Source organism: Eurosta solidaginis, chromosome 5 (genome assembly GCF_040869045.1).
Source record: "Eurosta solidaginis isolate ZX-2024a chromosome 5, ASM4086904v1, whole genome shotgun sequence".
In the NCBI taxonomy this organism is placed as follows: Eukaryota; Metazoa; Arthropoda; class Insecta; order Diptera; family Tephritidae; genus Eurosta; species Eurosta solidaginis.
This window is the reverse complement of record NC_090323.1, coordinates 256,346,354-256,371,074: the sequence shown is the minus strand read 5'-3', so window position 1 is coordinate 256,371,074 and position 24,721 is coordinate 256,346,354. Positions and strand designations below refer to the sequence as shown.

Sequence of the window (24,721 nt, the reverse complement as noted above, 5' to 3'; positions counted from 1 at the left end):
TTACAGGGTACCGTTATGCGAACAAAATTAATATACTCTGTGAGCTCTGCGCAGCTGTGTATAAAAATAGCTGTATCCGTTAAAAATTATTATTAACAAGCGATTTTTGTAATAAAACTTATAATTTAACGATCCCTGAAGAGAATCGGTAAGAATATTTTCAAGAAACCGCAGTATACAGCATATCATAATTGGCATGGACATGAAAAGTAAGAAAAATGTTTAAAGAATACTATGAGATGAGAAATCACAGAAATTGCAAATTTCATTAATCCTGAAAGATAAATTCAGGGAAGTAAGTAAAAGCAAAAAGTAGAAAGCAATGGGATAGCAATAAACATGTTCAAGCCACACACATACACACACAATAACTAACAAGACGCGCCATCATGTTCCACGTACATTAACCGGCATTTTCTTTTATACAAAACCAAACAAAACAAGGAGAAAAGACGCACAATGTGTGAGCAGAGAGTGCATAGAAAAATAAAATTAGAGACCATATACAAAAAGAGATCAAAATTATAGCAAAATATGCGCTCTCATAACGCCTGCGCAAATTAAGTGACGTCGTAAAGAAAATACAAACAAAAGACACAAAAACAAATCAGTTAAAGCAACATGCGAAATACATAAATGCAAATTCCGACGATGTCATGACGTTGAGTAGCATACTTGGTGATGTATGCGTTGACGCCATGCTTAGATGATGAATACATTCATACGTACATACGAATACATACAGATACGGCAAGTTAATGTAGATTTGCTCAAACGTTAAGTGTGTTTGTGAAGTCAACATTCGAGTGCAGTCCTTGACGAAGCACTCTACCCACCCCCCCCCCCCCCCCCTTGCCCTTCGTGAGTGTTTTCATTTGCGTGTGCAGGAATTTTAAATGATTTAAATATTAAAATTTACAGGAACACTTTTGAAAGGATTCGAGTGAGGTTGGCTTACCACGAATGAGAGCTCTTTAATTTTATTTAGTAAAATCAATAAAATCTTCAAGTGGCTTTGTATCCAGGCCTTATTTGAGTCTGCCATAATCAGAATTTGAGAATTAAATAAATAGACTTCGATAAATTCTGACATATCAAAATCGAAACAGACATCCATCACTAAGGCTTATACTCGCAAAGTGTACTGTCAAAGTCTAGTCTGAAGCCATAAAATATTGAATCAGAACTCTTCTAGTAAGCCAGTAATTTTGGCTAGACATTCATGCTTCAATATACTGAGTCCCTTAAATCGCTGGGGTCGCGTTTTTCGATCTCCAACCCGGAAACGGTAGATGGCATAAAACAATTTTTCAGACAAGAAATGTGAAGAATTTCTGGTTACCATTGTAGAGATGTTTGCGGAAAACCCAATGTCCCGGGTTATAAGCAGGCGTTGGTTAGTAATATGTTTATGAGAAGATTAAGAAGACGATTAAAATTTGAAACATCGTTTGGAAAATTTTGCCAAAAATCAATGCGAATTTCGAGAGACTTACAACTTACACTTTGTGAAAATAAAATTCATTGGACCACAAAACTGCATAAATACAAAAAATGTTGAACACTTCAAATAAAAAATTAAAAATTTTTTTTAAATTGTCTGGAATTTTGGAATTTTTTCGAAAATGTTTTTGAGAATGGTTTAGATAGTCTCATTTAAGAAATTCATGAAAAGGGAGATTTCAATGGACATTATTTTATAAACGTTGCCACTGTGATCGCGACTGTATGTCGGCTAACTCAGCTGCCACTTTGGAAACGCCCTATGTAAGAATATTTTTAAAAAACAACCTATTTCAGAACTTGTTGCAAAAATTTCATATTTCATAGTTTAGCTCAGATAGGGCGTTTTAAAACAAATTTTTAAATAGGGTGTGATTCAAATGTTTTCTGTGATTGTACGTTTTTGAACCGGCAGCCGAGATAAGGTGATGTTCCAGTCACTAGTCGATATTTTTATACTCAGCGTGCTTTGCACACAGAGTATATTAACTTTGATTGGATAGCGGTTGGTTGTACAGGTATAAAAGAATCTAGATAGATATAGACTTCCATATATCAAAATCATGAGTATCGAAAAAAAAATGTGATTGAGCCATGTCCGTCGGTCCGTCCGTTAACACGATAACTTGAGTAAATATTGAGATATCTTCTCCAAATTTGGTACACGAGCTTATCTGGACCCAGAATAGATTGGTATTGAAAATGAGTGAAATCGGATGATAACCACGCCCACTTTTTATATATATAACATTTTGGAAAACACAAAAAACCTGATGATTTAGTATATACTACACCTAGAATGTTGATATTTGGCATGTGAACTGATATTGCGACTCTTGCTAAAGATTTGAAAAAAAATTTTAAAATGGGCGTGGTACCGCCCACTTGTGATAAAATCAATTTTAAAAATATTATTTATCATAACTATAAAAACCGTTAAACGTAATAAAATTCGGCAGAGAGGTTACCTTTACTATAAGGATTGCTTTGAAAAAAAACTAACGAAATCGGTTAAGGACCACGCCCACTTTTATATAAAAGATTTTTAAAAGGGTCGTGGACGAATAAAATAAGCTACATCTTTCCAAAAAAGAGTTTTATATCAATATTTCATTTCCCAAGTGTATTTATAACAATAAATAGGAAAAACTTTAAATTAAAAAAAATGGGCGTGGCACCGCCCCTTTTATGACTAAGCAATTTTCTATGTTTCGGGAGCCATAACTCGAAAAAAAATTAACGGATCGTAATAGAATTGGGTACACAAATTTTCCATATAGCAGGAAAAATTCTAGAAAAAATGTATGAAATCGGTAAAGACTACGCCCCCTTTTATACAATAGATTTTTAAAAGGGTCGTAGACGGAAATAATAAGCTATATCTTAGGGAAAAAGAGCTTCGTATCAATAGAAATTAAATTGGAAAACACCAAAATTTTTGAAAATGGGTGTGGCACCGCCCCTTTTATGACTAAACAATTTTCTATGTTTCGGGAGCCATAACTCGAAGAAAAATTTACATATCGTAATGAAATTGTGTACACATATTTTCCTTATAGCAGAAAATAATTCTAGTAAAAATGGACGGGATCGGTTAAAAACCACGGCAACTTAGATATAAAACAAATCTAAAAGGGTCGTAGACTAGAATAATAAGCTATAACTTAGCAAAAAATAGTTTTGAATCAATGATATTTCACTTATCAAGTTTTATTGTAAGAGGAAATGGGGAGACATTTTTTTTTTTTAAACGGGCGGTGCCACGTGTTATGTAGAAAAGTAATTTATCTGAAAAGAAATGTACAATTGAAGCTCACGCTGAGTATATAATGTTCGGTTACGCTCGAACACTTTTACTTGTTTTTTGTGAATTCTACAAACATAAGTTTATCTTCTTCCCCCTACCCTCACCCATTTTCTTTTCTTCTCGTTTTCCTATTCCTTTCGTATTTCTGCAAAATTGGTGTCTCAAATGATCACAAAAAGTCCAGACTAGTTTGGCGCTCTACATTATCACCTATACCACTGGACTTGGTAGCGGAGGAAAACAGCCGTTATCGCAACCCTGCCATCAACATATTTACCGATGGCTCTAAGCTTGATCTCCTTTCTAATTGCGAAACTATTGTAGCGATTATCAACCGAACATATAAGCAAAGGGAAGTGCTGTAAATCATTTGGCACCCCTGCCTAAAGAAGGGAAATTGGTGATCGTTTTCTCAGACAGCCAGACCGCGCTAAAGGCCTTGGACAAAAATACCTCAAATCTAGCCAGGACGAACTAGAAGGATTAATGTGGTCATATTAAATCGTTCCCGATATTATTGTTATTGTGCCTTATCTGTGCTTGTTACCGGAACGTATGGGATATATTTCTGGCAAAGGACCATCAACACCGATAATACTAACCAAAAAATTTGGGGAGTATCTGTATCGCTACAACAACAATGTCTCTCAATGAAATTCCCCAGCACTTCAGTATCAGCTGTATATGGGACACATGGATATTGAATGCAACTGTACAGCTGAGGAGCTGGTCGGGAGGGGTTAAACCCGGGCCACATTCTTCCCGAAAATGATTCGATAATTATACATATGAGCAGTATATGATGAACGTGAATCATCTTCGGCGTATAACAAAATAAAATAAAAGGTCGGTATTTTGTCGCAAATTAATCGCTAATTAGTTGCAAAGAGAAAATATTTTCGCGCTTTTCTTAGTGCTTTTTTGGGGTGCTACGCCAAGTTCATGTGAAGTAAGCGAACCAATCTGGTAAAATCTGACTTAGTTATATTGAACCGATTGAAATGTGACTTAGTGGATATTTTGGTGCGTATTCATTAGTCGCTAATTACTTGCGAAAAGATAAATGTTGCTACTCTCTTTTAAATGATTTTTGTTTTGAGTGCTAAGTAGACGTTGTTGAGGACCCAACTCAAATGTTCTGTAGGACATTCCACTTTCTTTAAAGCTAGGCACAGCTAATTTACAATTTATAAATATACTCTAGTCAGTGCTTCCTGCATGCGAGTCAAAGGCTGGTTTGGTTTTCCAATGACAAAATGACACTAACACTCTTTTGACCCAATAGGGTAGGGCTCTTGTCCCCGCTAAGGGTTCTCACTGGTCACTATTTGATAGCTCTCACGCTACTGGGATGTCCCTCGATTCTTACGACTGCTGGCGCAGCTGTCCATGTAGTGAAGATGAAAACGTTCAGCATCTGCTGTTCCACAATCCGGCACTTAGGAGGTATGCAACCTTGTAATAAATAAGGCCGATAAATACATTTATTAACTCCACAAAGTAGCCCGATCTGCGTACGACGGTGCAGTATTGATTAGCGGATCAAAATAGGCCCACTGGTGGCTTAAGTGTTGGGCCGAACAAGCAACCTTCTTTTGGCGCAGTGCTTCAACCTAACTAGAGCCCATATTACAAAGCTGTTTTAACCATCGTTGGTACCTCCCTTGGTGTGATGGTAGTGTGATTCGCCTACTACAACGGACAGGACGTTCGCCTTCATGTCCCGGGCAAAGCAACATCAAAAATTTAGAAAAAAATTTTTTCAATAAAAAAAATCTTGAAGCGGACTCGCCACTCGGTCGTGGTTTGGCAAACTCTCTTTTTGCCAATGATAAGCGTCTTAGTTAAATTTCATCTGCTTGCAGATACCGGTCGGATTCTGCATAAAAGATGGTTCCGTCCCACCAATTTGCAGCAAAAATTAAACAGGAGCCCGAAGCGAAATAGAAGACGAGCTCGGTACGAATCTCCTCGCAGGTAAATCGCGCCCTGTTTTATTTTGATTGTTTTAGTACATTCCACTCGTTTGTCGATATTTGGTTAGATAAGGTATAGTTAGGTCAGGCTTAACTGACTGGTCCGTGAGGATCTCACATACACTGAATGAGTCGATGTGACTTCATATTAGTCCTTGTTAGTCATAGCTGAACCGGGAAGTGACGGTTGGAGGAGCAAACGACCGAGCTTGTTTTGTGCTCGTTGCCTGCGGTCGCCAGACTAAGACTCCAGAAAATAGGAGTAATATAGCTATCAGATGTAGAAGTAGGGCGTTGCCTATGCCCTAGAAAACTTCTAGTATTTTCGAAGAGAACGGAGGTATTTTATAACATAGCTTCATGTTTTTGATAGGGTTTTTCATTTGGTGTTTCAACAAACTTTTGGTAATACTACGGACTCATTCCGTGTATATGAGATCCTCACGGACCAGTCAGGCATGTGACGCCATAAGGTACCCCAGCGGGTTAGGGGGTCAGAATATACCCGCGGTAGGTATGCCTGTCGTAAGAGGCGACTAAAATACCAGATTCAAAGGGCTGTGTATCGCAACCCTTCAGGTTTCCAGCGCAATATATAGCTTCTCCAAACCCAATTGTCAACCTCACCTATCCGCGGCGAATCCTGTTTCACTAACAGACGAGGCTCTGGCGACCCCAAGCTCCTCATGGAACTTGGGGGTGGGGAGAGTGGGAAGGCCTGAAGGTTTAATGTGGCCATATAAATCGTTCCTGAGATGGTTGGGCTAGCACCTTAATGGTGCTGTGTTACCGTAGCGTACCGGATCTGTATCCGGCAAAGGACCATCACATCGATAATACTCCCCAAAGCCTTCGGGGAGCAACCTTATCGCTACAACAGCAACAACAACAACGCCATAAGGTAGTGTCCACTCAAAATATACGTCATGAGCTTACAGTTCTCTCTTTTTAATGAAGGGTAACTTTGTTAGTCAAAGGTTCTATGACCTGCACATGATCACCCGGCGGTTTTTTTCCTGATGTTGCGAAGTAGCTACAAGAAGCAAACGATTCAGGCAATGAGTCAAAATCTTGATCTTAAAGCATTAAATAACTAAAAAGAATCAAAGTTTTAAGTGTCAGCCCTCTGGAAGGTATTATTCAGTCTGATCCTTTCCGACCCACCCACCCGTGGCAAGCCACACCTCGTCATCTTGCTTCTAAGCACTTTGAGTCAGCTACTTTTTGAAATGTCAACTTTTCCAGTGTCCCTTGAAATTTATTCATGTGCTACATATTTGGAAAATGTGATTATTAAAGATAGTTTCCTGCATAATATGAATAATTTCAAGCCGTAAAACTTTTCCTATCAAATTAAGCTAATGCCCTGGGGATAAATAGGAATAATTTTGGGGTCACAACAATAAATATATGTAAATGTACATTATAAAACACGCATAGTTCCCATTACATCATAAACACTCCTTAATATAGGCAATTTCTTCGAAAATAACAAAAAGGACACACCTACATTTCGATTTTTTTTTTTGTCACAAACCAAAAGGACACTAAAAGCTAAAACAAGTTTAGCATAAAAGTTAAAGAATCCTAAACAGAAACTGATACCATTAGTCTTGTTACAACGAAGTACATCTTAATAAGGAATTCAGAAAAGAACGCATGTGGAAAATAGAGCAGCGCAAGAAAAACGAAAATAAATAAATAGAAAATTTAAACCAGATACACAGTTTGCTTGGTGCAACCGACCATTGAAAACATGAAAAATCCATAACTCACTAACAGAGCGCCTAAAAGGCCGCAACACATTCACATTTCACACAGCCTGATTTTCAACTAACACACAAGGGGAGTGCACGCAAAAATAACACACAGCAGACGGTGAGAAAAATAAGGGCAGATGCGATGGTAGCCTCACACGCTCACACCCTCACACGTAATGTTAGGCAGAAATTAATAAAAAGCGAAACGAGACTGAGTAGACTAAAATACAAATGCAAATGCGTGTGAATGGCGGCTCATACAAGTGTCCAACCAACATTTGAAGTATTACAATGGTGTACTCAGGTATGGTTGTGTAGTGGTGATGGCGGCTGTATGCGTGCATGTTGTTAGTGTCGGCGCAACAGTCGATAGTCATGACGCGCCGCTACATGTGCGGCTTTATATTTTCAATTGTTTTTGTTTTTTTGAATGGCTTTATATTTTATTATATCTTTTTTTGCTTGGTTCTTTTTCTGTCTTTGTATTTTGATGTTTTCATTTTTATACTGCAATTAATTTTCCAAGTAATTTTATATTACAGGAAAATGCATTTATGATGTACGTAGGGAAATATGTTGTATATCGTGAGACATACACCTGTGGGCAGAAAATTAGCAGCAGAACAAAGTAAAAAAAATTTTTATTTTCTTTGGTTATAGAAGAAACTTTGATTAATGATGCATCACATAACGAATACTATGCACACAATACAATAATTTCAAAACCGTTTTCGAAAATTTTTTGTATTGTTTTAACTTTTGGACGAAATAATTAAACAAATTCTGAAAATTACTAACATAAATTTGGAGAGACAGAGTAACAAAATGCTCTAAAATTTCCGAAACTTTTGGAAAAGGGTTTTTAAATTAATTTTTTTAGCATTTTCGGAAAAATTGATTCAACGCGTCATCCGGACGGACAAGGCAACAGCTGTTTCGATTATGCCTTGCAAATACCTTTTCCTCTTGGAGTAGGATTTTAACCCGCACTGCTGCTATTATCGATTTGATGCCAAACTATCTCGACCAAAGCCACTTCATGCCGATACGCAACTTTATTCCAACCGAAAGCTATGCAGTTGTTTTTGGCTATGTTCTTTGTGAACAGATTTTGGCACTGCGCTATTTTTAGAAGCAACAATAACTAACCATGAAAATTATTCTTTTTTCTTTTTCAGCGGGGGTGCCCTCTTGAAATTACTTTATCTACTATTCTAAAAGTCTTCTTTCTGAGAAACTCAAAATGTGTATGAAAAATTTTCCATTTTTGAGTATTTACAGTTGCGAATATGAAAATAACAGTGGCAATTTTTAGCGCATTTAATCAATTATATTCTTCTTTTTTCAATTTCGATAATTTAAGAAAAATATTTCAGGAATTTTGTAAGGAAACTATGCAAACTAACCCCAAAAACATTTTCGAAAAACTTCGAAAACTTGCAAGAAAAGTTACGAAAAATTGGAACTTTTTATTTAGATTTTTCAGAATTTGTTTGCATACGCAGTTTTGAGGCCGATACATATTTATCTAAGAGGGACAATTCATGCAATGGGGCTCTCAAAATTGTCATTGATTTTTAAATTTTTTTAAACAATTTTTTTTTTTCAATTGTTTGAGATTGTTTTCATAGTTTCAGTTACAAAGTTCATGGACATTCTTTGTTTAACTGTCGGAAACAAAGAAGAAGAATTTAATATATATAATATTTGATAAAAATTCGACGTCAAATTAATTTGAGTCTGATAATGCAGAAGTTCAAATTCCAAACATTTTTTATTGATTTTTGACAGTTTTGTTCGATTTGGTATTGTGACGAATATTAGTGACGCTAAGTGATACTCACATCACTAGTCTGATGCTAAGTAAATGAAGCCACCACAACAATAAAGCAGACAATCACTTGTATCTACATAATCGAATCAATCATTATGCCTACACATATGTACGTACACGCAGCGGAGAAGCAACGCACAAACACATGCGTATATCTGAGATACTCCCGAAAGTATGCAATAATTGTGCAAGTATAATCCACATATACACGCGCATGGGGTATGAGAGAAGCTATAAAATCGTACATCTGTAGTTATAGGTGAGAAATTTATAGCAGATAACTAACTAGTAAATTCTGGAAATAGAAGCGCCTAGAAATATGTCGGCGAGGAAACCGGACAGTATGAAAGCGGCAACAGTTGAGGCACGATAAGTCAGTTTGATTTAAGCACGCAAATCGAGCAATAGAAGTGTTATTTTGAAAGTAGTCTAATAAAGACCATTTTGCATTATCGAATATTGGAGTTATTTATTCAACAGTTTAGTGATTCGAACGTTAGCAGAAGGTTGTGAATAAGCGGAATTGCAGTAAATTCGTTACAGTATTTTTTTCTATAATCTTCACGTGGAAGAAAATCTGAAACACCATTCGAAAAAAAGTTTGATAAATTAATTTGATGGGGCAACAAAACTTTATACGGAAAAAAAATTTAAATAAAAGTTCGAAATTTGTATGAAAATTTTTAAACTGTTTTCGAATACTAGAATTTTTTCTAACCCGTTTTTGCGATTGATTTCCAGAGATTCCGTTACAAAAATCATTGAATTAAAGAAAATAAAGGAAAACGATAATAATTGAAAACATTAACGATTGCGGAATTTTTGAAGTTTTTACTAGCAGCCGTAAAACCACTCATACGCAGTGTCTGCCGAAGTTAAACTAGATAACGGAACTCACTGAAAAGGGTAAAGTCTCATACAGGAATGTAAAGGAAATGTGTTAAGCGAATCTGTACCTAAAGCAATCTTCAATTTGTAGAATTATGGATTTCGTATTATTTGTAAACTAAGTAGTTCACTTTTGATAGTAGTTCCCCAAAGCAAGCTTTCTTTTCATAGTTCGTCGACGTGCCGTGGCAAAGGCGCTTAAATATTACATTGAAATCTCTCGGGGAGTGTGAGTCAGTACCAATGTCAGACTAAGACGACGGTCACATATTTGCTAAAGCCTCAGTAGGGGTGAGTACATTAAGAATGCGTCACTTCTGCTTGCAGAAAGTGTGAAGGTGTGCTGTCGCCGCATGGCCAGCGAGTATTTATTAAATATGATATCACTACAACTACTAAGCATGACTGCTCGGTGAATGACTTGGCTAGTCCTTACAAAGCATAGCCAAGCACGATAACCGGACGTATTTAAACATCAGGGCGCGTATAGTGTTATACGATCACGGCTAAATAAACAATTTCACTCAATTAATAAATGAGAATATGTCAAACTATTTATACAAATTGCAATCAATCTAGGATCTAACGTGTATGTATGGTCACTAGTAAACATATGTCATTAAAAGGATTCGCCATTTCAGCGCCGTTGCGATTTGAAAATAGTGGTTCGATCACGGATCGTATGACACGATACAAGCCATAAAATCAAGATATAATCTGCTGATAAAAGGAACAGATTTGTGAATGCTTTCAAATCAACGACTTTCAAACTGCACTTGATAATACGGCCATATCGACCATTGTGTGGAATATCACAACCAATGAAATCAGAAAATTTTCGAATTTTCAGAAATAGTTTGAAGATCGCCCTACTTAAGAATTAAATTCAATACCGTCCTATCTGAGGATTTGTTTGAAAAACATCATGTTTGATCATAAGTTCAATACATTTTGACTTGAGGTAGGGCGCTTATGAAAAAATTCTGATACATAGAATTTCTGAAGCAAATCCAGAGATAGGGCGTTTTCGAAAAGTATTCTGATATAGGCCCGGCAGGAACTGATGTTAACTAAGGGCTAACTATAAGTTGGTTATCCAACATATGTTGTACCTAATTGTTATAATAAAAATGTTCCCTATTTGCGGTACATTAAATCGAAAGCCAACCTAAGATGGCGTTTACTCTGGATGCATGAAACTGGATTTGGACATTGGAGAGTTGAGATTTAGTTGCTTATTTTTTCGCAAGAGTTTTGGAAACTTTTAAATTCCACAAAATTATATAAAATACGTTTACAAAGACCATATTTTTTCATATTTATAAATTCTAAATTTGAAAATAAATTTAAAAATTTAGTGAGATATTTTCCGGAATTCCGTAAAAAAATCAACTGGTAATGTAGATGCAAGTATAATTTTTTAGAAAAACAAATTTCGTTAAGTGTACCTTCCTATTGAAATATTAACAATTAAAGCATAATGAACCAATTGCCGCAAGATGACGCTTCGCTTGAAATCTTCACAAAATTTGCATTTATGGTACGAAAATAAGAGACGATGAAAAAATTTGTATGGCGATAATTTTTTTTTTACTTGTATTGAACATCAAGCTGTTATACCAATTTAAAAACAGTTATACAATAATTTAATTATAATATTGCTTGCAAGTCTTTACAACTCGAATCCAAGAAACACCTCCAACTAATCCCAATAACATTTTAAATATACATAGAAATTTACTAAGCGTAAGTGCATTGTTCCTGATACACCGACGTATATATATATATAAAAAAACACAGAAATATTAAAAAAAGCACGCGTAAATGTACAAAACAATAATAAGTGAAAACATCCTCCATACAGAAGTAGACTTCTTCTTATTAACTTACCCACTCTGGAAAATCGGAGAATATTACTGGGGGTATTGCTCATCTATAAGCTCATTATTGGAGAAATTGACTCCGCGGACCTCCTCAGCCGCTTGTTTCTTGCGGTTCCCCCTAGAGTATCTAGACACTACGTTCCTTTCTATTTACCCATTTGTCGACGAAACTTTGCTAAAAATAATCCTCTTCTTATCTGGTGCGCGCACTACAATGACTTGTATAGCTGCATCAGTCTTGAATGTACTTTTGCCACTATACGTAATGCAATACTTGCCTATCTAATTTAAGAGATACAAGCTAATTTAATTTGCCGGCATTTTATTCCTTCGATAAAAAACAGGAACTATCTCGCTTAAGGATGGAGGAACATTTATCAACATGTATCATAAAGAAGGAACAAGACAGTACTGTGTTGATTGGAATCTGGTGCATTCCAACAACGTAAAAAACATGCTTTTTCATGAGTCACTGACCGGAATCGTATGCATTCCGGCAGTATAATCTTATGGGTCAGGCATCGAGCTGATTGGAATCCGGTGCATTCCAACAACACAGGTCATGTTACTTTTTTATGCCTTGTGATGGCGTATCCTCATTACACTACTCTTAGCACTGCCGGATTCCCATGACATGCTGATTGGAATCTTGTTGCATTCCAACAGGGAGATTGGAATCCACTGCATTCCGATATCATGCTGAGCGGAATCTGATGCATTCCGCCAGTATAAGATTTCGGCATACCTATTTCTACTCATATTTCTTATTATTATTATATTTTGAAATTAAATAGTATTGTTCATTAATATTTCTTTGTTTGTAATATAACATTGTTGAAATCTCGATATATCTTAAATTTTATCTTTTGAGTTGTATATTTATATATCTTTTATATTATGCAGTCGACCATAGTTTGTCGTCGACTTTAAATAATAAATAAATAAATAAAAAAAACAATAGCTTTTTATTTCATTGAATGTATGAATCAACAATTTCTCAGCTGCTTGACGCATTTTGCGTGGGAAAAAACGAGTTTTGTGTGCGAATTGCAACAAATGTTCACATGCGCCAATGACAGCTAACATATGGACAATTTAAAAGTTTACAGCTCATTTATTTTTGCTAAATGCCCATCTGGTTGCTAAATGTTTTTACATTAAAATAATTACTCTACAATAAGGAAATATTATTTGTGCGCAAACAAAAACACGAAATGAATATAAAAAGTAAAATGAAAAAATTAAAGAGCCAGAATGGTTCAATTGTGTTGTTAGTGTAGAAATGAGAAAGTCAAATAACCTGGGCTATAGGGTCGTTCAAGCCCTATAAGTCTCCGGGCCCGGATGGAATCATTCCTGCGCAGCTTCAAAAGTCTTTGCGGATTTCCTGCCGCTGGTTGGCCATCATATATACTAACTGCCTCAGGCTTAACTATATCCCGAAGTCTTGGCACACGGTTAGGGTTATTTTCATTCCGAAGGCCGGCAGAAGCTCTCATGTATCACCTAAGGATTTCAGGCCAATCAGTCTCTCGTCGTTTCTTCTTAAGACGTTTGAGCGGTTGATTGACCTGTACCTACGGGAAAGGATACCTCGGGGGTTACTGTCGGCTTCACAGCATGCGTACTGCAAGGGCAGATCGACGGAAACGGCTCTCCATTCGATTGTAAAGCAAATAGAGGGGTCCCTAGAACACAAAGAGTATGCTCTGGGTGCCTTTCTAGACATCGAGGGAGCTTTTAACAATGTCTTACCGGGGGAAATCGAAAGAGCTCTGGTGGGTTTAGGAGTCGAGGCGGCTCTGGTTGAATTTATTAGCAAACTTCTATGCGGCAGAATTGTCGCAGCGGAGTGGGGAGGAGCCATAATTAAGAGGAAGGTGTGCAGGGGCACGCCACAGGGGGGTGTCCTATCTCCTCTCATCTGGGTTGTGGTAGTAAACGAGCTTCTTGTGGAGCTGGAAGCCAATGGTTGTCGGGTGGTTGCCTATGCAGATGACCTCGCTATCCTAGTCAGAGGCAAATTTCTGGGCACCCTGCGCGATGTTCTGCAGGGCTACCTGGATACTGTGGCTAGGTGGGCTGAATCATGTGGATTGGCGGTCAACCCGGGAAAAACGGAATTGGTCCTTTTCACAAGGAGATATAAGATGCCCGATTTCAGAACTCCCTCGATTGGAGGGGTACCGTTGGTACTTTCTGATAGGGTTAAATATTTGGGGATTGTTTTGGACAAGAAACTGTCCTGGAGACCCAATGTGGAAGATCGGGCCAGGAAGGCCGCCATTGCCTTGTACTGCTGCAGAGGAGCTATCGGGAAGAGATGGGGACTCTCGCCAAGAATAGTACACTGACTTTATGAGATGGTGGTCAAACCGATTCTGCTATATGGGGTGCTGGTCTGGTGGAAAGCACTGGACACAGCGAGCACCTCCAAAATATTAGTGTCAGTGCAACGGACGGTGCTGATCGGTATCAGTGGCGCTCTCAGAACAACACCTACCTTGGCACTGAACGTCATGCTGAACATATACCCAGTAGATATTGCGGGAAAGGCGGCCGCGGCAAGGTCGTTGGTCAGGCTTCGTGATATGGGAAATAGACTTTCTGACCGCGGACACTCTAGCCTTCTTACCAGTTTCGACTTCATCCCGGACAGAACGGACTACTGTATGCCGATAACTGCTCCCTATACAACCTTCGCCACAGTTATTCCAGAGAGAGAGGATTGGGGAAGAGGAATTATCTGGGGCATGGGACCGGTTAACTTGTTCACGGATGGGTCAGAGCTGGATGGAAAGGTTGGTGGGGGGGGGGGGGGGGTCTTTTGTCAAGAGCTAAATTTAAGCTGCAAGTTTAAGTTGGCTGATCACTGCAGTGTATTCCAAGCGGAAATTGCTGCGATTAAGGATGCGGTGGATGGAATGCTATCCAGTGCTACCACGGTTAGGGAATTTAACATCTACTCTGATAGCCAAGCGGCTATCAAGGCCTTGAGCTCAACTACAGTGCGATCGAAGGTGGTCTGGGAGTGCCTGACCTCGCTTGCGATTGCATCGAATTATTTTACAATTAAGATTATCTGGGTCCCGGGCCATAGTGATATCCCGGGTAACTGTCAAGCGGATCTCTTAGCCCGCATCGGTACAACTGAACCGGATGAAGATGGCTGTAGGGATTTCGGGATCCCGCTGGCCACCTGTGGATTGCTCCTCCATAGCTGGGCCTCGAATCAGCTCAGCAAACGTTGGGCGGATACCACGTCTTGCAGGGTAGCAAGATCTTTCTGGCCACAAGTGGATGGCAGGAGGTCTGCTGAAATAATTGGGTTCACTAAGGCTCACCTATCAATGGTCATTGGGGTTTTGACAGGGCACTGTCCCATGGGTATCCATGCGGTACGTCTCAATATACTGGAAACTCCATCCTGCTGCAGCTGTATGGAGGATGATGAGGTGGAATCACCAAATCACTGTATGCTTGATTGTCCAGCTTTTGCCAGAACTAGGCGAAAGTACTTCGGTCGCGACTCACTTGGATCTCCCGAGGATATATCCAAAGTTGAGATTGGTATCATTCGGAGCTTTATCGTTGCTACCCAACGATTCTCTAAGTAGCTAGATCTAAGTCACCGTTATTTTTGGTGTATGTGGTATCACAACGGACCTTCGTGTTGTCCAAGTGAGCTATCCTTATCAGGGCAGCTACCACCTAACCTATCCTATCCTAGAAATGAGAAAAACTGAAATAAGCATGAAAACAAATACCAGCAGGATAGCCTAGTGGTTAAGGCAACTGCAGTTTCACCGTGTGATTCGCGGTTCGAATCTCGGTGAAACCTTTGATAACATTACGAAATTGCCTGATGATGATTACGGTGGCGGTTTTCGAAATGGATCCAACGAAAAATGCCAGTAAATGTTTCTTTCCTTCTTTTCAGTTTCTCTTAGAAAAACATAGTAATTGAATATGCAATTATTATAAGCCGGTGTTAAGCTCATGAATTCTGAATAATAAGTATAAAATGAAAAAGTTTTGTGAAATATTAAAGGTTTCTAATTTATGGTAATCTAAAAATAGAATTATTATAGAAATTGAATGCAAAAAAAAAATTGTTCTGCATACAAATCAGATTAGTTGAATGTTTGGCACAAAATATTATTTTGATGGTTGTTGATTTTTGTTTGTTTCCATTTTGTTAATCTTTGATCGATGCGAAAATCGATTAATTACTTAATTTTGTAAGTTTTACCGCTATGCGATTAATTGATTAATCAATCACTATTTGACTAGTTAGTCGATCAGTTTAAATTTAATATTGAGCATGAGATAAAGAAACAAAGAGTAAATAAGGTAACAAAAAAGCAGCATTTTAAAATAGAAGACCCGCATTCTTATTGGGTATAAGTTAAAGATAAAGAGGTATGCACTTTAAGGTACAGCAGCGAACAGAATTTTTAACTAATTCCGTCAATGAAATTCTGCATAATATATTTTAGAGATTTCAAGAAAAAATGTCTATGCATTTTGTAACTGAAACTAAGGAAATCAATACAATTAAAGAAACTTTTAAAAATATACGAATTTCGAGAAAATTTTACGAAAGTTTTGAACTTTTTATTTGAAGCTCTCTGATATTTTAAGTATGCAGCTCTGTAGACCAATGAATTTTAGTGTAACGAAGTACAAGTAATAGGCATTTCAAACTTTGCATCAACTTTTGACAATTTCTATTCGGAAGGGTGTCTTATGTATATGTTTATTTTTTTCATTCGAGGGGGAGATTGCTTTATTTTTATATGGAGAAAACCTGATCTACAAAACAGCATACTAAAAAAAATCAGAGAAATCTTACCAAAAAGTTCGAAATTTTCAAGAAAGTTTTTTTTCTTAAAATATCGAAAATAAGGGTTTAGTTGACGAAATTTGATAAAAATTTCCGCTGCTATTTTTCTATTGGATGATGTAAGAGGGTGGTCGCACGCCCCTTTCAGAGAAAAAACAAAATCGCTACAATAATTGGTTTAATGCTGCTACATCGGCTGCCAGTGGGAAATCACCCTTTATCGCAGGGATGCACCTTAACGTTAAGCTAATCGTTTATCAAAAAATGTCCACCGTTTCCGTTGAACCACTTCGAAATATTATCGATAAAGAAATTATCAAGATAAATTGTATCTCGTTTTTAACCGAAACGAAAAGCTTTCGTTAACGTTAAAAACGTTAAAAAAAACGTGATACTTTGTGTTTGAATTGTGCTGGCAATGCTATAGCCATGGTGAAGCCGTAAGGTGGTAACAGCGAGCGGACATACACATACAAACTCCATGTAATTTGTTTGTGTAATTCGTTGGTGCTAATGTCAAAAATACTCTGAGAAATGTTCGTACTGTCAAAATTCATGAGAAAAGTTGCAATCAGCTTGGTGAATGCGTTCACCTTTAATGACTCCGCCATCAATCAGCTTCGCCAGCATAGTGTGAAATTAAAAATCAACATAAACGATTTGATTTCGTTTTGATATGGCAGAAAACGAAACAAAATCGTTTCGTTAATTAATTATCGTAACGAAATGATATCGGTTCGTTGGTTAAGCATGCCTGCTTTATCGAATCCACTGTTCATTGGGCAGAACTGAGTAGGTGGGAAGCGGAATGGAAATAAGGTGGCGAGGTACGGCAAAGAAAGTGAATATTAGGCGGAATAAAAAGTAAACAAAGAATGGAAAAGGCAGAAGGCAAGGGAGACAAGCGAAAAATAAACACAGTGAAAGGCTAAGGAAAGTAATAGTGGGAAAGTAGAAAGAAGTATAGAGTAGAAACGAATAACCAAGAGCAAGAAGCAAACGAAAGGGATGAATAGGAAAGATGGAGAGAATGGAAGGGTGAGAAAATAAGGAATGGACTATTAGGAATAAAAATAAGACAAACATGGATGACTATTGAAAAGAGAAAAATGTCTGCAAACCAAAGGGGGAGAGATGAAGACGGGAAGCAAGAAGACCAAGACCAAGAGAAAGAGAGAAAAGGGGGAAAAATAGTTATGGAAATTGTGAGAAAAGACAAGTTTAAAATTAAGGGGAGAGTTAAACATGTAAAGAAAGGAAGTAAGAGATGGAATTAAAGAAATGTAAAGGAAAAAGGCTAGGGAAAACTGAAAGTTAGCAGAGCAATATGAGTAAGAGGGATATGCAAATTGAGACAATGAAGAAGAGAAAGTAGTAAGCCCAGTAAACCTAATTTTACATTTTAAATAAGTAGTATAATCTCGGCTCGAGAAAAACGATTAGAAAACTTCACTAGTAATGACGTTGGGTATGGTTAGAGAGCTACTGTAATTCACTACACATTAGCTACTCATTGGAGAAACACATTAGATTTAGAATGAAGTACTATAATTCTTCTCGATTTGATAACAAGGTCTCATTTTATTTGAGAACGCTATGTTCCTCCGGTGTTTCTCGCGTCGTTCTTTAACATAAGGTAGGAGTGAAATATTTTGCAATGGCTCAGATATTTGTATGAGAAAATAGGCAGAGAAGCGATCGATCATAACATAATGTAAAATAATTAGAGCAGAAGTAGGAGGTGTTCAACGTATCAATCTGAAAATTGATAAGCAGCTACATGAGGTGCGGTAGTAGGCATGGAAGTCGGTGCGGGATTGAAAATGGAATCGGGATTGGGAGTGAAAGTGAAATTCGGAGTGGGATAATAAGTGGAGTTGGTAGTGTAAGTGTAAATGGGAGCGGGAATGGAAATGGGAGTGGAACTATAGTAGAAGTAGGGTGGGAGGAGTGGGTGTTGGAGTGGGAGTGGTAGTGAGAATGAAAGCAGGAGTTGGTGTGTGAGTTGGAATATGAGTAGGAAGGGCAAAGGTTATCTAGAAGAATGAAAGAAAAAAGTGTATGAAAATAAAATTCATAAAAAATAAAATTTTTTGATTATTTTTGATAATGCAGACAAATATGACATTTTCTCGATTGCAGTCGATTTCACAAAACTGAAACACTTTTTTTCTAATCAAACACCTATTCAATAGCAATCTTGTTTCGTTGAATTTCCGACAAGGTCGATAATTGGAACATGTAAAATGAAACAATTTTCAACGAACTATGACGCTGAAGATGGCACAACCACGAGAGTGGTTTGCCTCCTCGCAAATTTGACAAGGTATAGTAAAAATTCGTTTCAATTTACATGCATCACTTATGCAATACTTTAATAAGATAGAAGAAAACCCATGTACTCACCTCTAAAGCCTTTACCTTTAAAACAAGCACAACCCATGATGTATCCCATCATCAGCGCGACTTGTTTTACGCAGCCGCAAACAATGGCGTTGAAGAAGCAGGATCCACCAGCAAAACGTTGAACAAAATGCAGTTAATTAGACACTCGAATCGTTTTAAGCTGCTTAATAAGCGCTAATAAGTCGCGCAGTGCAATTTGGATGAGAGCATTAAATATGTGCGGTGAAATGTTAAAATTTGCAATACAAAAAGCTTATAAGTTTATGTAGATATTTGTGCAGCGTAGAATTTTTTTTTTAGTGTTCGCAATTTTTTTAATAAATTTTTTTTTTTTTTTTCCATAAAAATAACTTAAGTTTTAGTTTTATAATTAGTTTGATTATTTAATTTATATTTATAAGATATTTGCAATAAAAAAAATGCTTTCAATCTTTTTTTTAAATTTATTTTAGTTTTGGTGTTTTGTTATTTAAATTTAATTTGATTATGACGATTAAGTTCACTTGATTTTTTACTTGAATTAAGTTTAATTATTTAGGCGTTTATTTTGTGCTTATGTTTATGTATGTCGAAAAGTTGTAAAAAATGTATGTTTTATATTATTTTAAATTTTATTACTAATTAATTATCAAATATTATCACAATATCAATATTTTTGCTATATATATTTGTGTATAAGTGGAATAGTAGAAAAAAGGTTTTTGTTAATATTTTTTAATAAATTTAAAACTAAATACTGCTGTAGATTAAATTACGTATATTTCTACAACTTTTGACACTTTTGTTTTTGATATTTTTCTATATTTTCAGTTAAATGCTCTAATGTGATTCGCTCTCAAACTTGTGTATTGAATATGTTGCATATTTAATTTTTTCGTAGAGCATATGGCACATTTTTTAATGCAGGACACTTAACGTTTTTGGGCTGAAATAAATTTATTATTATATTGTAATGGAAAAGAAGAGACAGAATTAGGTAGTATAACTGAAACACATTGTAGTTATTTTGAATTGGTCGTTACATTGCACCGATAATATGCAGTTAGTTGCTTTCACTTCCACTACCTGTCCCATTCCCACTCCAACTCTTTCTCCCACTTCGTCTTTCACGCTCACTCTCACTGTTACTTTCACCTCAACTTCACTCCCACTCTCACTCCTTCTACACTCTAACTCCCACTCTCATCCCCACGCCCACTTTCATTCGCCATTCCACTTCCACTCCAACTCCCATTCCCACTTCAACTTCTACTACTACTTTTTCTCCTACTCTCAGCCGTTCCAGCTCCAACTCCCATTTTATATTCCACTGCTGGATCTAATATGATTCTACCATTTTTAGGTATTTCACCATCAATACTTCCATAAAACTTTTGCAGGAACAATTCAATTTGTACGCGATATACCATGCCCCTTTCCCCCACCACTTCAATGATCTAACGTAAGTACTTCCGGAGATAGGCAGTATCATTAATTCATATAAAGAGACAACATTTGGTTAATTCGTTGTAGTTCTATAAATAGAACAAAAAACAGAAAAATACCAAGTTTCTATGAAACCGCCTTACAAACATGCATAACTTCAACACATAACTACATACGAAGTATGTGATGTGTGGAAGATAATATATGCGAAAGAAGGCAATTCGGAAAAACTTTACAACAACTAAGACATGACGTAGCTGAATGCGTTTGTAACCATTTCAAAAATCTCATTTGTATCAAAATTCTCTTTTATTTTTATTAATTTCTTCTGGCGGTCCCAGGAAGTAACCTGAGGTAACTTTTCATCAAACATCAAGGTTTCAATATGTATGCTTCCAGAGAAATGCTCCAGAGATATGCAGCATAAAGTATTCAAGATGCCAAAAATGTTACCAATAGCTCGGACCATGCCTATTCCCAGAAAAAGAGGTATGGTATTTGGAAAGCAAAGTTTTGCACTTGCAAATTTCAAGTAAAGAGCATCAAAAATACAATTTTTTTGATTAAGCTGGTCCTTAGTCCACTTCTGGCAAAGTAATCAAATTTTATAGAAACACATTGGGCTACGATGATTCGCTTTTCTACTAGAAAATCGGGTTTAAATTGAGGTCGATATTTCCGAATTTTTTCACACACCTGTAGGGAATTGCGCTATAATATGGAAGTTACATACAGTTGTGGACAGAAATAAAATAGTGGCAATATTTATCAATTTATATTTTTTTCGTTATTTAATTGAAAATCTTTTAAAAATTCTATAACTGGAAAGTTGTAAATCAATATAAAAAAAAATTTCGAAAATATTCGGAAATTCCAGAAAATTTTACGAAACTTTTTCATTTGGAGTTTTCTAAGTTTTTCGAAGTGTGGAGCTTAGTAGCCCAATCAATTGAGTCTAACAAAGTATAGTCTCTCGATATTCGCATTGATTTTTGCGAATTTTTATTCCATAGGGTGTTTCAGATTATGTGAGCATTTTTTTATGTGGAAGATAGACAATCGGAAACATTCTTGTTCTTTATTAGACTAATATGAATTGATTAGACTAAAGAACTGTATACTCAAAAAAATTTTGTGAGCTGCAGATAGTTCGAAATTCTCGTCAAAATGTCTCGAATTATTTGGAAACGGTTTTAAGCTTAGTTTGCATAGTTTCAGTCACAATATTCAAAAACGATATTTTTTAAAATATCGAGAATGAAAAAAATCTAATCCACGATTTTTATTTTTAAATTGCTATTTTTGTGTTCGCTACTGTATAAATTATTTATTTTGTCTCAAAAGCGTCAAACATATTCAATAAAGACTACTTTAAGTTTACGCTCAACCAAAATATTTGCCTAAACAAAATTCACATTTATAAACTAACAAAAACAGCAGCGGAAGTGAATGCCAATAAGGAAATTTATCAGTGAGAGGAATGCGTTAAAGCAATGTCAACTTTCAGTCTCACTGTCTCGTGCTGAATTCTAAAAATGGATATGCGCTATATATGTATGAGATTTTGAGACCTCAGAATGGTGTGTGTATGTGTTTGAGGCATTGATTGAGTGCCTACATTCACATTGATTTTATATGTAGCGAGTTAAGGCTGTGTTGGAAATTTAATTTGTAAAGCGTATGTGATACATAGATCTGAAATTTTCTTGAATGAGTATAGTTATTCTGATTTATTATGATCATACCCGCTACATGTGGTTGGTAATATGCGATCTATATCATATGACGCATTCAAGTTTGTGCGTAATGTTTAAAAGAAATTCACTACATCAATTAACAGACGTTTGTTTACTTAACTCTATTAGCATTTTTTTGTTTTTTTTTCCTAAACATATACATACAAAGTATGAAAGCATGTTTTACTCTAACAATTGAGAAAAGAAACAAATCAGATGAAACAACTATTTAATACCCACAAACTTGGGAATTCATTGTTGGCATTTCTGTTAATGTACATACATATGTATATTCGAATTTGATTAATTTCTCTTTTGTTTACAAATATTTTCAAACAACTGATTTGCTCTAATTTGGCTATTTTTAAACATTATTCTCAAAAATTTCGTAGAAACTCATTGATGACTAACTGACATTGTGCACAGCAATGTAAAACAAAACAAAAATAACAAAAGCAAAGGAGAAAACGAAAAACAAAACAAATAATATATAAATAGAAAAAAAAAAAACACAAAGAAAAAGGCTACATTTTTCATTCATAAAAGCTAAATCCTATGCAGGCAAGTGTTTTAATAAGCACAAAAAAAATGTGTGACTGCTCTCCAAAGAAGTCATGCCGAATGCTTCTTCATCATATAATATTATAAAACAATATTGTTCATATGGTATATATTAAGTTTAGTTTACAGCTCCAATTATTAAAGATATAAAGGAGAAACAGACCCAGCTATAGGTATAGCCGAATAATCAGGCGAGGCGATTTACAGATGTCCATCTATTTGCTTCAGAGGAAAATAGTTTTTCAATTTTGAAGATATCTCGTTGATTGCCAGAAACATGTTAAGCCAATTATTATATTTTATTTAAAATTGTTTATATTAATTTTAGCGAGGAATTCTTGTACTACCCTGGCCCATATTTGTATGTTGACAGCTCTTGTGGTATATTACCCAATATCGGCTGCCGCTTCGAAAACGACCTGTCACAAACAAATTTTGAATAACGCCCTATCACAGCAAAGTTTTGAATAACGCTTTATTTCAAAATTTATTTCAAAAACACGCTATATCAGAATTTCGTTGATCAACGCCCTGTCTCAGAATTTCCTTCACAAACGCCTCGGGTAAAGCTAGGGCGATATTCCACTCAGAAGTCGATATCCACTATTATCTCGGAAACGAGTTGAGAGTTTGAATTAAACTTGCTACAGCGATAGCTTATCATAATTTAAAACATTGAATATGGATTTTTTCGCTGAATATGTCTACGAGATTTCCACTTTTTTGAAAAATAGAAAAACAAATGTATTTGATACCCATACGAAATATTTTTTTAGGTCGTAACATATTTCGACGAAAATATTTCAGAGTGGTGTTAGGTGGCAAAATTTTTATATTTATTCCTGTGTTTATTGGCTAACGCCTCAGAAAAGGCTTGGCCCGATTGGTTGAAGTTTTTTATATAAACAATAGGTTCCCTATTTGGATGCTGATGATTAGGATGTTTTTGCAAGGTTGCCCTTATTTAAAAAGGTAAAAAATCCAAAATGTGATCAAAACGAAAATATGTTAATATCTGTATTTAATTGGCGATATATGCTCAAATTGCTGTATACAATTGTTTTTGTTATTGATATTAGAGATAAATTACAACGATTACAAACGGAGAGAAACATGTCCTAGTAACCATCGCCGTTTGCAAACTTTGTAATATTCTCTAATATCAATAACAAAAACAATTGTATTAAGCAATTTGAGCATGTCGCGCTAATTAAATACAGATTATAATATTGATATAATAGTGAACAGCGAAAGCACTGCCTATAAAAGCAATGCTATAAACCCAATGTTACAAAGCTCTCAGAGCGCGCCTATAATTATTCCACACAATTAGGATTAAAAACCATATAGAGTATATTAGAACGTATCTTAATGGTGAATAAAGGAATAGCAACAAAAAGGCAAGACTTAAGAGACCAACTGCAAAGCGAGCTGCGGCGCATTCATATGGCTGAGTGGATAAAGACATCTGCCTTCACACTAGTATAAAGTATGAATGTTGGAGATTTCGAGTTCAATACTCAGCTCCCAAGAAGTTAGCTGATGAAGAAGTGAAATTCAGAAACATGTGCTAGTAACCATATAAACTTTGTAATTTTTCTCTAATATCAATAACGAAAATATGTAAAATCTTATTTCAAAAAAAGTATTTATTTTTAATAATGGCTGCCAGCCAACATTTTTATTTTTATTCCTTTGTGTATAAGCTGCTCTCCAGAAAAGAGCTTCACCTGTTTGGGCGCAATTTTGCGTATGGACAATGCTACTAGGATGAAAGGGCTGCTACTTGTTTTATATAAAACATAATTTTTATCAATTAAAATATATATATTTTACATAATATGTTATATTTGAACAACTTATATCATGAATTCTTGAAGCACATTTAAGCCAACTCGGTTACCTAGCAACTTACATAGTTTATTTGGACAATATATTGTTTTTATAAAAAAAACCTCCTAACCTCCATATTATTATCCCTCTTTCTTAATTTTTCCTCTATTTATAGCTTTGAGGACTGGTAGAGGGAGTTCTGTAAATTTAGAACTCCCTGCAATTTTTTTGGTAATGAACAAGTAAGGAAGGCTAAGTTCGGG

General features: G+C 36.0%; 1 protein-coding gene and 1 long non-coding RNA gene across 14 annotated transcripts in view; both read right to left on the bottom strand.

The window, feature by feature from the left end:
• Nucleotides 1–24,721, bottom strand: part of LOC137253296 (phosphatase and actin regulator 1-like) — a 763,209-nt gene that overhangs the window by 297,714 nt on the left and 440,774 nt on the right. The window lies entirely within an intron of this gene.
• Nucleotides 19,426–24,721, bottom strand: part of LOC137253299 (uncharacterized) — a 40,614-nt gene continuing 35,318 nt past the window's right edge. For both annotated transcript variants that reach the window (XR_010953764.1, XR_010953765.1), the window contains exon 3: nt 19,426–19,828. This is a non-coding gene — a long non-coding RNA (uncharacterized lncRNA). The remainder of the gene's footprint in view (nt 19,829–24,721) is intronic.